Consider the following 14,985-nt stretch of genomic DNA (forward strand, 5'->3'; position numbering starts at 1 on the left):
CACAAGGGTTCTAAATCTTACATTAAACCATTCACTGTACCAAGCAAACCCACAGTGCTGCACAATTTCAGGCCCTCTGACTTACCCCAAACAGAAACCCTGCATCCACTAAGCAGTAACTCCACATTCCACCCTCCCTCCCAACCCCCAGCAACCTCTCTACTTTCCATCTCTATGAATTTGTCCACCCCACCCTAGATTCCTCATACAAGTGGAGCTATAGGATATTTGTGTTTCTGTGCACTCCTCCCTGACCCCATGCCCAGCTTACTTACTCAGCAAGATGCCTAGGTCATCCATGCCACACACTTCAGATGGTTTAGTTTTAAGTAGGCTCCATGCCCAGCATGGAACCCAATGTGGGGCTTGAACTCACAACCCTAAGACTTTAGCTGAGATCAAGAGTCAGACAATCGACTGAGCCATCCAGGTGCCCCCAGATGATTCATTCTTAGCATCACGTATGACCATTTTTTAAAAGAAACTTTTCACAGGACTGTCCTAGCTTTCATTGAGAATATACAAAAGCCATATATAATATCATCTTGTATATCTAAGTATTTCTCAGCAAAAGTCTAAAATACATTTTTCATATCAATGGTAACTGGCAAAAAATTTTTCATCAAAAACAATGTAAAAAAAAATCGAGATGGTAAGTTTTTTACAACTTGGTTTGAAATTAAAGTACATAAACATACAGGATCTGGAAAATATCCTTCTGTTGTCTGAAGTGCTGGGAAAATGTCTTATATCTCCCTCCTTGGAACCAAATTTTAGGGAAATGTTGCTGATGAAAAGTCATGTTGTGTTTTTTGTACTTTTAGATCATATGACTCATATACCATTATATTCTGCCTGCAGACCATTGCTGAATCACATACAACATTGGAAAAGTTTACTCAAAGACTTCTGAAGTTTCCTTCTTACATGTTTAGTGAGGTGTTCAGCTGTAACAGCTATGAAACCAGTTGAACAGTTTTACAAAAGGTCTTCTTTCACTTCTTTAAAATTAAAATTTTAAATACACAACTAATGAAAAAAGGTCTGTGCTACACATTAAAAAAAATTAATAGTCCAGTTATTGCTCTCTTATCGTGGACACTTACTAGGTGTGTTATTCCAGGCTGGAGATGCTCTAGGACCAATCCCTAGTAAGGCTGCCCAGCCTGCATCATTCTAATACTGGATATTTTCTTTTGCCACTCTATACCCACTTAACGCCTTTTTCTACCATGACTCTGCCCTGGCAAACTAAACTGGTATGAACCTTATCAATGGGTTCCTGGGTCCTCCAACTTCACAGTCAAGAGGGTTCACTGGCAAAGAGAATGAAGTCAGGATATTTATTGCACCGGCTCATTCCCTGTTTTGATCTGAGGCTGACTCTGTCCCTTTACCAAAGGTCATTGCTCCCCTCAAAGTTACCTTTAACACAACTTTTGCCTTCTAGGTTCTGGTAATCAGCTTAGCTGCTACTAGCACCAAAGTTATGAACTGTCTCTGATTCCCTCACACCCAGTCCTTTGGAAATGGTCCCTTTCTACATAAACCATCTTGAATTACTTGATTCTGGGACCCTGACCGATTAAATTCTCTTATTTAAAGCCACTCAGTGATAATACACATAATTTCACTATCTTAAAGAATTATTTTCACTTTCTCTTAAATAATGTGTAGGATTCATACAATTCAACAGAATTTTCTGGACATAGGGAAGGGACTGAACCAGATTCATCAAGCTTAAGAGCAAAGTGTCAAAAAAATACCAGGAGCTCATAAGCAGAATAATTTTAGGTAAGTGAGCAGCTGTCAGGTAAGTAAGTAACCCAGAGCTTCACCCTGAGGTGCGATGGGTTTGAACCCTACACTGGGCACCTCAGCTTTTAAGACCTGCTCTTGAGAGAGGAGTTCCCAAAACATCTAGCTTTGAAAGCCAATAGGGCTCATGTCCATGAGACCCACAAAGCTATAGTGGAAGAAAAAAATGGCTATTGTGTGGACTAACTTGCCCCAGGGCCCAGCAAAGAGGCAGCCAACAGTACCCAGAGTTATTAATATAAGTAAATGAACTTCTTTCACATAAAGTGTAGGCCTAAGGGGCAGGCATCTAACTTACCACATATCTAGGGACTTACTGTGATACTATTCCAGGGAACTGAGGCTGGCAGGCACTATCTTCATTTAAAACTTTAGGCCTGGGCGCCTGGGTGGCTCAGTCGGTTAAGCAGCTGCCTTTGGCTCAGGTCATGATCCCAGGGTCCTGTGTTCAAGTCCTGCATCAGGCTCCCTGCACAGTGGGGAGTCTGCTTCTCCCTCTACCTCTCTTCCCCCTCTTGCTTGTGATCTCTCGCTCTTAAATAATAATAAAATCTTTAAAAAAAATTAAATAAAAAGTAAAACCCTAGGCCTACCCTGAACCCCTAACAGGTACTATCTTTAGAGTCCCATCCTCCACCCCCCACCTCACTCCAACCAGCAGGTGTCATCTTCATGCTTTTCCTGTCTGACTCCAGAGCGCCAATATCTCCTGGAGGGGAACTTTTATACAAGTCTGTTGCCCTGGATTTTATGTCATACCCTGGTTTCTGCAGCTGCTATGTAGGGGGTGCCACTTGATCACCAGGCCCTGGAGGCCAGGGGGCTTCTGCTTGTGGTCCTAGTGGACTGTATATATAAGTTAAAAGCTGCTGCCTGAAGGTCTGGCTTCCATGCAGCCTAAATCTACGTGCTGACTCAGATATTCCCCTCTAGTACACTGACCAGTCTTGGCACACTCAACTACTGGGAGCTTTTAAAAATAAAACTGGCTGCATGGACTATCACAAATGTTTGAGAGACAACCAAAAGCTAGGGTAGGGTTGAACAATAAGGGTCAGTGCCTACATGAGGCCCTTCCTTCAATCCTGGGAGAGGCAGCTGTTTCGTCTGATGCATAGAAACCAAGACAGAGGGGCGGCTGGGTGGCTCAGTTGTTAAGCGTCTGCCTTCAGCTCAGATCGTGATCCCAGTGTCCTGGGACCGAGCCCCGCATCGGGCTCCCTGCTCCGCGGGAAGCCTGCTTCCCCCTCTCCCACTCCCCATGCTTGTGTTCCTGCTCTCGCTATCTCTCTGTCAAATAAATAAATAAAAATCTTAAAAAAAAAAATAAATAAATAAATAAATAAATAAAATCTTAAAAAACAAAACCAAGACAGAAAATCTAACAAAATGAAGAAACCAGAGGAATATGTTCCAAACAGGAGAATAAGATAAAACCTCAGGAAAAAAACCTTAATGAAACAAATAATTTACCTAAGAGAGTTCAAAGTAATGGTGATAAAGATGCTCACAGAACTCAAAAGAATGGATAAACACAGCAAAAACTTCAAAAAGAAAATACAAGTATTCAAAGTAACAAATATAAATCATAGAGCTGAAAAATAGACTAACTGAACTGAAAATTACACTAGAAGGATTCAATAGAAGACTAGATGATACAGAAGAAAAAATCAGTGAGCTCAAAGACAGGATAGTGGAATTCATCCAGAGCATCAAAAAAATAAAAGTGAGGATAGCTCAAGGAACTTATGGGACATCAAACAGACTATTATTCAAATTATATGGAGTCCCAGAAGAGAAAAACGGCAGAAAAAATGGCTGAAAACATCCCTAACCTGGAGAAGAAACAGATAATCCAGATTCAGGAAGCACAGAGAATTCAAAATAAGAAACACAAAGAAACCATCACCAAGATTCATTATGATTAAAATGTCAAAACTTAACGACAAGGAGCATATCTTAAAAACAGTGAGAAAAACAACTTGTTACATACAAGGAACCCTCATAAAATTGAGATTTTGGGGGCGCCATGTTACGACGAAGGGTAAGTAAGGAGGAGAAGCACTTAAAGTGGCAGGAGCAGTGCGGGAGTGGGGTTGGACCCAGGGCTGAGGCAGCTCCCCCCTACCCACCTCCCTCCCGCCTCAGTGGATCACGTCCAGGGCACCGGAGTTGGGGGCGGGGGTGGGGTGGGGTGCGTGTGACTGGGCGGTGCCTGCGCAGGAGACTGTGCTGTTTCCAGTTACAACGCAATGCAGGGATCACAACAAACACAGCCACGCCAGAAGCACTATGGCGTTACCTCTATCAGCTTAGCAGCCCTCAAGGAGACTGCCTGCTTACACAGACACTAATTGAGACTCTGAAGCCCTTTGGAGTTTTTGAAGAGGAAGAGGAACTGCAGTGCAGGATTTTAATTTTGGGAAAATTAAATAACCTGGTAAAAGGGTGGATATGAGAAATCAGTGAAAGCAAGAATCTTCCACAATCTGTAATTGAAAATGTTGGAGGAAAAATTTTTACATTTGGATCTTACAGATTAGGAGTACATACAAAAGGTGCTGATACTGATGCGTTATTTGTTGCACCAAGACGTTGTGATTGAAGTGACTTTTTCACCTCATTCTATGGTAAGTTGAAATTACAGGAAGAAGTAAAAGATTTAAGAGCTGCTGAAGAGGCATTTGTACCAGTTGTCAAACTGTGTTTTGATAGTATAGAGATTGATATTTTGTTTGCAAGACTAGCCCTGCAGACTATTCCAGAAGACTTGGACTTATGAGATGACAGTCTGCTTACGAATTTAAATATAAGCACTGGGTGTTATACGCAAACAATGAACCATGGAACACTACATCAAAAACTAATGGTGTAATGTATGGTGATTAACACAACAATAAAATTTAAAAAAAGGAATTTAGATCTAAGATGCATAAGAAGTCTTAACAGTTGCAGGGTAACCAATGAAATTTTACATCCAGTACCAAACATTGACAACTTCAGGTTAACTCTGAGAGCTATTAAACTGTGGGCCAAACGCCACAACATCTACTCCAATACATTAGGTTTCCTCGGTGCTTTCCTGGGCTATGCTAGTAGCAAGAACTTGCCAGCTTTATCCAAATGCAATAGCAGCAACTCTTGTACATAAATTTTTCTTGGTATTTTCTAAATGGTATGTGTTTAGATTATATTAAAATAAAATTGTAGATACTAAAAAAAAAAAAAAAATGAGTTTTTCAGCAGAAACTTTGTAGGCCAGAAGACAGTGGCTCAATATATTCAAAGTGCTGAAAGAAAAACTTCTAGCCAAGAATATTTTATGTGGCATAGTTATCATTCAGAATTAAAGGAGAGTAAAAAGTTTTCTAAACAAGCAAAAAATAAGAGTTTATCACCACTCAACTGGTCTTTAAAGGAATGTAAAAAGGACTTCAAGTTGAAAACAAAGGGCACAAATCAACAAGAAAACATATGAAAATAAAAATCTCATTAGTAAACATTAATACAAAATAAAAGTACTGGATTAATCACTTATAAAGCTAGTCTGAAAAATGTTTACTTAGTCTGAAGATTAAAACAGTAAAGTAGTAAAAATAACCCTAACTGGAATAATTAGTAAGGGATACAAAAGATAAAAAGATGTGCGGTAGAGCTTTAGAATACGCTCAAACTTAAACTGTTACCAACTTAAAACAGACTTATAAATTAAGTTATATGTAAGCCTAATGGTAACCACAAAGCAAAAATCTATAGGAGATACACGAAAGATCAAGAAAAAAATCTAACAGTACTATTAAAGTCATCAAAACAAAGGAAAAGAAAAGAGAAGAAGAAAGGAATCAGAAAACAATGAACAAAATGGCAATAAACACACACCTGTCAATAATTCCTTTAAGTGTAAATGTACTAAACTTTCCAAATCAAAAGACATGGAGTGGCTGAATGGATAAGAAAATTAGACTGCTTATAAGAGACTCACTTCAGAAGGAAACACACAGAGACCGAAAATAAAGGGATGGGAAAAGATGTTCTATGCCCATGGAAAAGAAAGTGAAGGCAGCTACGCTTCTATCAGTCAAAATAGACTTTAAAACAAAGACTGCAGTAATTATAAGACAAAAAAGGGCATTACATAATGATAAAGGTGTCAATCCAACAAGAGATATAACATCTGTAAATATTTATACTCTCAACACAGGAGCACCTAAATATATAAGGCAAATATTAACACACACAAAGAGAGAAACTGACAGGAGTACAACAATAACAGGGGACTTTAACACCCCACTTACATCAACAGATAGATAATCCAGACATAAAGTAAAAAAATACAAACATTAGACCTTAAATGTTAGACCAGATGAACCTCATGGATATATTCAGAATATTCACTCTAAAAGCAACAGAATACACACTCTTCTCAAGTGCACAGGGGACAGCCTACAGGATAGAACATGGTAGCCCACAAAGTCAGTCTTACTATTATTCATGAAAATTCAAATTACATCGTGCATTTTTTCAACCACAATGATATGAAACTAGAAATTAATAATTACCTGAGGGAAACTGGAAAATTCACAATTATGTAGAGATTAAATAACATGCCACTTAATCAATAGGTCAAAAAAATAAAAAGAAAGAAATGTCTTGAGGCAATTTAAAATGGAAATAAAACAATAAAACTTATGGGATGCAGTAAAAACAGTTCTAAGAGAGGGGCGCCTGGGTGGCTCAGTCGTTAAGCATCTGCCTTCGGCTCAGGTCATGATCCCAGGGTCCTGGGATCGAGCCCCGCATTGGGCTCCCTGCTCCGCAGGGAGCCTGCTTCTTCCTCTCCCACTCCCCCTGCTTGTGTTCCCTCTCTCACTGTGTCTCTCTCTGTCAAATAAATAAAATCTTATAAAAAAAAAAAAAAAAACAGTTCTAAGAGGGAAGGGAAACTTGAGTGATAAAAGCCTACATCAAGAAACAAGAAAAATCTCAAATAACATAACTTTACATCTCAAGGAAAAAGAACGAACAACCAAAGTCAGTATAAGGAAGGAGATAACAAAGATCAAAATGGAAATAAATGAAATACAGACTACAAAGACAACAGAAGATATCAAAGAACTAAGAGCTGTTTTTTGAAAAGATAAACTGACCAAATTTAGCCAGAATCTTCAAGAAAACTAAGAGCAGACGCAAATAAAATCAGGATCAAAGAGACATTACAACCGATACCAGAGAAATACAAAGGATCATAAGACTACTGCAAACAATTGCACACCAACAAATCTGACAACCTAGAACAAATGGATAAATTCCTAGAAACATACAACCATAAAGAAAAATCCAAATAGACTTATTACTAGTAAGGAGAATCAGTAATTAAAAAACCTCCCTACACATAGAAGACCAGGCCCAGACAGATTCATTGGCGAATTCTATCCTACATTCAAAGAAGAATTAATACAAATCCTTCTCAAACTCTTCCCAAAAATAGAAGAGAAGGGAACACTTCCAAACTCATTTTATGAGGCCAGCATCACCCTGATACCAAAATCAGAGAAGAATGCTACAAGAAAAGAAAATTACAGGCCAATACCCATGATAAATATAGATGCAAAATTCCTCAACAAAATATTAGCAAACAGCATGATCGAGTAGGATTTATTCCAGAGATGCAAGGATGTTGCAATATCTGCCAACAAATCGAGATACAATGTAATAACAAAATGAAAGATACAGATCATATGATCATCTCAACAGATGCAGAAAAAGCATTTGACAAAATTCAACATCCATTTATGATAAAAATTCTCATATAGAGGGTATAAAGGGACTATACCTCAACATAAGACTATATGTATGACAAGCAAATAGCTAACATCATACTCAGCAGTGAAAAGGTGAAAGCTTTTTCCAAGATCAAGTTCAAGACAAAGATGTCTATTCTCCACACTTTTACTCAACATAATACTGGAAATCCTAGCCATAGCAATTAGGCAAGAAAAAGAAAAGGCATCCAAGCTGGAAAAGAAAAAGTAAAACTGTCACTATTTACAGATGACACATTATATATATTTAGAAAACTTAGAAGACTCCACCAAAATCTGTCAGAAAAAAACAAATTCCATAAAGGTGCAGGATATAAAAATCAATATACACGAATCTGTTGTGTTTCTATACACTAATACTGTCAGAGAAATTAAGAAAAAAATCTCACTTGCAATTGCATCAAAAATAAAATACCTGGGGCGCCTGGGTGGCTCAGTCGTTAAGCATCTGCCTTCAGCTAGGGTCATGATCCCAGGGTCCTGGGATCGAGCCCCCGCATTGGGCTCCCTGCTCCACAGGAAGCCTGCTTCTCCCCCTCCCACTCCCCCTACTAGTGTTCTTGCTCTCGCTGTGTCTCTCTCTGTCAAATAAATAAATAAAATCTCCTAAAAAAAAAAATAAATAAAATACCTAGGAATAAATTTAACCAAGGAGGTGAAAAACCCATACACTGAAAACTTTAAGACATTACTAAAAAAAACTAAAGAATACACAAATAAATGCAAAGACATTCCATGCTCACTGACTGGAAGAATTAATATTAAGATGTCTGTACTGTCCAAAGCAATCTGCAGATTCATTGCAATTCCTACAATTCCAATGGCATTTTTCAACAGAAATAGAGCAATCCCACAATTTCTACGGAAACACAAAAGACCCTAAATAACCAAAGCAACCTTGAGAAAGAACAAAGCTGGAGGCATCACTGTACCTGATTTCAAACTACATTATAAAGCTATAGTAATCAAAACAGTATGGTACTGACGTAAAAACAGACACAGATCAAAAGAACAGAACAGGGTGCCCAGAAATAAACCCACACTTATATGGACAGTTAATTTACAACAAAGGAGCCAAGAATACATAATGGGTAAAGGACAGTCTCTTCAGTAAATAGTGCTGGGAAAACTGGACGGTCAAATGCAAAATAATGAAACTGGACTACTGTCTTACACTATACACAAAAATGAACTCAAAATAGATTAAAATCTTGAATATAGGACCTGAAACATAAAACCCCTAGAATTGAAAACATAGCCAGTAAACTTGACACTGACTTTGGCAATGGTTTTGTTTTTAACCTGAGTCCAAAAGCAAAGGCAACAAAAGTAAAAGTAAACAAGTATCAAACTAAAAACATTTTTCACAGCAAAGGGCAAAGGAAACCAACAAAATGAAAAGGCAACCTACTAATGGGAGAAAATATGTGCAAATATTTGGATATTAACCCAAAATATATAAAGAAATCATACAATGCAACAGCAAAAGCAAAGATACAATCTGATTTTAAAAATGGGCAGAAGAGGGGCGCCTGAGTGGCTCAGTCGTTGGGGGTCTGCCTTCGGCTCGGGTCATGATCCCAGGGTCCTGGGATCGAGCCCCGCATCGGGCTCCCCGCTCTGCGGGAAGCCTGCTTCTCTCTCTCCCACTCCCTCTGCTTGTGTTCCCTCTTTCGCTCCCTCTCTGTCAAATAAATAAATAAAATCTTAAAAAAAAAAAAACGGCAGAAGATCTGAACAATTTTCCAAAGAAGACCTACAGATGGCTAACAGCACTAATTAGGGAAATGAAAATCAAAACCACAGTGAGATACGGCCTCGTACCAGTCAGAATGCTGAGTATCAAAAAGAGAAGAAATGACAAGAGTTGGCAAGGAGATGGAGAAAAGTGAACCCTCATGCACTGTTGGTGGGAATTGTAAATTGGTAAATTTCCACTATGGAAAACAGTATAAAGGTTCTTCAAAAAATTAAAAGAACTACCACATGATCCAGCAATTCCACCTCAGGATATTTATCTGAAAGAAACAAAAACTAACTCAAAAAGATACATGCACTCCCATGTATACTGGCAATAGTAAAGACATGGAAGCAACCTAAGTGTCAGACATATATAAAGAAAATGTAGTGTGTGTACACAAAGGAATATCATCCAGCCATAAAAACAAATGAAATCTTGCCATTTGTAACCACATGGATGGACCTTGAGGGCATTATGCTAAGAAAAGACAGAGAAAGACAAATACCATAATGATCTTACTTATATGTGGAATCTTAAAAAAAAACCTACACACCAAAAAAACACGCAGAAGCTCAAAGATACAAATATTGCTGCCAAAGGCAGCAGTGGGCGGGGAAGGAAGGGCAAAATGGGTGAAGGGTCAAAAGGTACAAATTCCAGTTATAAGTCATGGGGATGTAATGTACAACACAGTGACTATAGTTAATAATAATTCCAAATTTAAAAGAGTAAATCTTAAAAGTTCTCATCACAAAAACTTTTGTAACTAATGGTGATGAATGTTAACTAGACTTACTGTGACCATTTTGCAACATACACAAATATAGAATCATTACGTTATACACCTGGAACTAATGTTATATGTCAATTATCCCTGGAGTTAAAAAAGTGAAAAGTTAAAGGGATTTCCTGGAAGCTTTAAAAAAAAAAAAAATTCCCAGAAAGATACGTAAAGGGTTGAAAGGATTCACAGTAAGCATGGAGACCTATAATAATAATGCCCAACATGGGTATTACCTTATCACATTTTAAAAAATTTTAAATGAACACATGAGGGCGCCTGGGAGGCTTAGTCGGTTAACTGTCTACCTTTGGCTCAGGTCATGATCCAGGCTCCCTGCTCGGTGGGGACCCTGCCTCTCCCTCTCCTGCTCCCCCTTCCCCCTGCTTGTGCACTTGCTCGCTCTCTCTCAAATAAATAAAATCTTTAAAAAATAAACAAATAAATAAAATGAACACATGAAAAGATGTTCAGGGGCGCCTGGGTGGCTCAGTTGGTTAAGCGACTGCCTTCGGCTCAGGTCACGATCCTGGAGTCCCGGGATCGAGTCCCACATCGGGCTCCCTGCTCGGCAGGGAGTCTGCTTCTCCCTCTGCCCTCCCCCCTCTCATGTGCTCTCTCTCATTCTCTCTCTCTCAAATAAATAAATAAAATCTTTAAAAAAAAAAAAAAAAAAAAAAAGATGTTCAACATCACTGGTCACTGGGAAATGTAAATCAAAACCACAATGACATACCACTTCGTAACCATGAGAATAGTAAGTGTAGGTGAATATGCAGAGAAACTGCATACACTGCTGATGGAAATGTAAAATGATACAGTTTGGAAAAGTTTTAGAATTCCTCAAATGCTAAACATACAGTTATATATGACTCAGCAATGCTACTCTTCTCTCCCAAGAGAACTGAAAATATACATCTACACAAGTTCTGCATGAGTGTTCACAGCATATCTTTAATAGCCAAAAAACAGAATTAACCCAAATGTCCACCAACTGATGAAGAAATAAACAAACTGGGGTATATGCATAAAATGGAGTATTATTCAGTGATGAAAAAGAATGATGTACTGCTACATGCTACGTGATGAGCCTTAAAACATTACGCTAAGTGAAAGAATCCAGGCACAAAATACCACATATGGTATGATTCCGATTATATGAAATGTCTAGAATAGGCAAATCTAGAGTAACAGAGAGCAGATTAGTGGTTACATATGACTGGAGATGAGGGAGAAAATGGAGAATGACTGCTGATGAACATGGGGGTTCTTTTTGGGGTGATAAAAATGTTCTAAAATTCATTGTGGGGATGGTTGCACAACTCTAATTGTACTCTTTAAAAAAACACTGCATTAGAACGTTTATTTGAGCACATTATAGATGAAAACTTCCATAATCTGGGGAAGGAAACAGGCATCCAAACCTGGGAAGCACAGAGAACTCCCATCAAACTCAACAAAAGCCAGTCAACACCAAGACATATTGCAGTAAAATCTGCAAAATATAGAGATAAGGAAAGAATCCTGAAAGCAGCAAGGGAAAAGAAATCCCTACAAGGGAAGACAAATCAGGTTAGCAGTAGATCTCTCCAAAGAAACCCGGCAGGAGAGAGTGGCATGATATATTCAAGGTGCTGATGGGGAAAAATATGTAGTCAAGAATACTTTAACCATCAAGGCTGTCATTTGGAATAGAAGGAGATAAAGAGCTTCCCAAACAAACAAAAACTAAAGGAGTTCATGACGACTAAACTACTACCCCGCAAAAAATATTAAAGGGGACCCTTTAAGTGGGAAAGACCAAAAGCAACAAAGTCTAGAAAGAAACAGAGAAAATCTCCAGAAACAGCGACTTTACAGGCAATACAATGGCACTGCATTCTTATCTATAAATAATTACTCTGAAAGTGGACTAAATGCCCCGATCAAAAGATACAAGGCATCAGAATGGATAAAAAAAAAAAAAAAAGACCCATCTATATGCTGCTTACAAGAGACTAATTTATTTTTTTTAAAGATTTTATTTATTTATTTGACAGCAAGAGAGCAAGCACAAGCAGGGGGACAAGAGACTCATTTCAGACCTAAAGATACCTGCAGATTGAAAGTAAGGTGATGAAGAACAATCATGTTAACTGAAGTCAAAAGAAAGCCAGAGTAGCCATATTTATATCAAACTAGATTTTAAACCAAAAATTATAACAAGAGGTGAAGAAGGGCATTATCTCATAAACAAGGGGTCTATCCAACAGTAAGATCTAACAATTGTAAATATTTATGCCAACTTGGGAGCACCCAAATAAATCAATCAATAACAAACATAAGGAAACTCATTAATAACAATAGGAGACTTTAATACCCCACTTACAGCAATGGACAGATCATCTAAGCAGAAAATCAAAAGGAAACAATGGCTTTGAATGACACACTGGACCAGAGGGACTTAACAGACATTCAGAACATTTCATCCTAAAGCAGAATACACATTCTTTTCTAGTGCACATGGAACATTCTCCAGAATAGATCATGTACTGGGTCATAAACCAGGCCTTCAACAAGTACAAAAAGACTAAGATCATACTATGCATATTTTCAGACCACAATGCTGTGAAACCTGAAGTCAACCACAAGAAAAAATTTGGAAAGACCACAAATACATGGAGGTTAAAGAACATCCTACTAAAGAAAGAAGAGTTTAACCAGGAAATTAAAGAAGAAATTTTTAAAAATGCATGGAAGCAAATGAAAACATGACAGTTTAAAACCTCTGGGATGCAGCAAAGGTGGTCCTAAGAGGAAAGTATACTGCAATACAAGCCTACCTCAAGAAGCAAGAAAAATCTCAAATATACAAACTAACCTTACACCTAAAGGAGCTAGAAAAGGAATAGCAAATAAAGCCTAAAGCCAGCAGAAAAAAGGAAATAATAAAGATTAGAGCAGAAATAAAAAAACTAGAACAGATCAATGAAACTAAAATCTGTTTCTTTGAAAGAATAAAACTGATAAAGCCCTAGCCAGACTTATCAAAACGAAACGAGAGAGGACCCAAATAAATAAAACCAACAAAAGAAGAGAGATCACAACCAACACCACAGAAATACAAACAACTGTAAGAGACTATTATGAAAAATCATATGCCAACAAAATAAGCATCTGGAAGAAATGGATAAATTCTTAGAAACATACAAACTGCCAAAACTGAAACAGGAAGAAAAAAATTTGAACAGACCCATAGCCAGCAAAGAAACTGAATCAGTAATCTAAAAATCTCCCAAATACAAAAGACCAGGGCCAGATGGCTTCCCAGGGGAATTCTACCAGACATTTAAAGAAAAGTTAATACATATTCTTCTCAAACAGTTCCAAAAAAAAGAGAAATGAAAGGAAAACTTCCAAACTCATTCTATGAGGCCAGCATTACCTTGATTCCAAAACCAAAGACCCCACCAAAAAGGAGAATTATAGGCCAATATACCTGATGAACATGGATGTAAAAATTCTCAACAAGATACTAGCAAATCAAATACAACAGTACATTAAAAGAATTATTCACCACGATCAAGTGGGATTTATTCCTGGGCTGTAGGGATGATTCACAAATGAATCAACATGATACACCACATTAAAAAAAAAAAGGGTAAGAACCATATGATCCTCTCAATTGATGCAGAAAAAGCATTTGACAAAGTATAGCATCCTTTCTTGATTAAAACTCTTCACAGTGTAGGGATAGAGGGAACATACCTCAATATCATAAAAGCCATCTATGAAAAACCCACAGCAAGTATCATTCTCAATGGGGAAAAACTGAGAGCTTTCCCCCCTAAGGTCAGGAACACGGCAGGGATGTCCACTATCACCACTGTTGTTCAACATAGTACGAGAAGTCCTAGCCTCGGCAATCAGACACCAAAAAGAAATAAAAGGCATCCAAATCCGCAAAGAAGAAGTCAAACTCTCACTCTTCGCAGATAACATGATACTCTATGTAGAAAACCCAAAAGACTCCACCCCAAAATTGCTAGAACTCATACAGGAATTCAGCAAAGTGGCAGGATATAAAATCAATGCACAGAAATCAGTTGTATTTCTATATCCTAACAATGAGGCAGAAGAAAGAGAAATTAGGGAGTCAATCCCATTTACAATTGCACCAAAAACTGTAAGATACCTACGAATAAACCTAACCAAAGAGGTAAAGGATCTGTACTCAGAAAACTATAGAACACTCATGAAAGAAATTGAGGAAGACACAAATGGAAAACATTCCATGCTTGTGGACTGGAAGAACAAATACATGCTACCTAGAGCAATCTACACATTCAAGGCCATCTCTATCAAAATACCATCAACTTTTTTCACAGAGCTGGAACAAATAATCCTAAAATTTGTATGGAACCAGAGAAGACCCCAAATACCCAAAGCAATCTTGAAAAAGAAAACCAAAGCTGGTGGCATCACAATTCCAGACTTCAAGCTCCATTACAGTGCTGTAATCATCAAGACAGTATGGTACTGGCACAAAAACAGACACATAGATCAATGGAACAAAATAAAGAGCCCAGAAACAGACCCTCAAATCTATGGTCAACTAATCTTCGACAAAGCAGGAAAAAATATCCAGTGGGAAAAACACAGTCTCTTCAACAAATGGTGTTGGGAAAACTGGACAGCAACATGCAGAAGAATGAAACTAGACCACTTTCATACACCATTCACAAAAATAGACTTAAAATGGATGAAAGACCTAAATGTGAGACAGGAATCCATCAAAATCCTAGAGGAGAACACAGGCAGCAACCTCTTTGACATCAGCCATA

The 14,985-nt window shown here is 38.0% G+C and overlaps 1 protein-coding gene and 1 pseudogene across 17 annotated transcripts in view; one reads left to right on the plus strand and one right to left on the minus strand.

The window, feature by feature from the left end:
- The window catches only part of CCDC66 (coiled-coil domain containing 66), a 78,592-nt gene that overhangs the window by 25,605 nt on the left and 38,002 nt on the right, over window positions 1–14,985 (minus strand). The gene's annotated exons all lie outside the window — the stretch shown is intronic.
- Window positions 598–4,687, plus strand: LOC118529570 (poly(A) polymerase alpha pseudogene; annotated as a pseudogene).

The sequence above is a fragment of the Halichoerus grypus genome, chromosome 1 (genome assembly GCF_964656455.1).
Source record: "Halichoerus grypus chromosome 1, mHalGry1.hap1.1, whole genome shotgun sequence".
Classification (NCBI taxonomy): Eukaryota; Metazoa; Chordata; class Mammalia; order Carnivora; family Phocidae; genus Halichoerus; species Halichoerus grypus.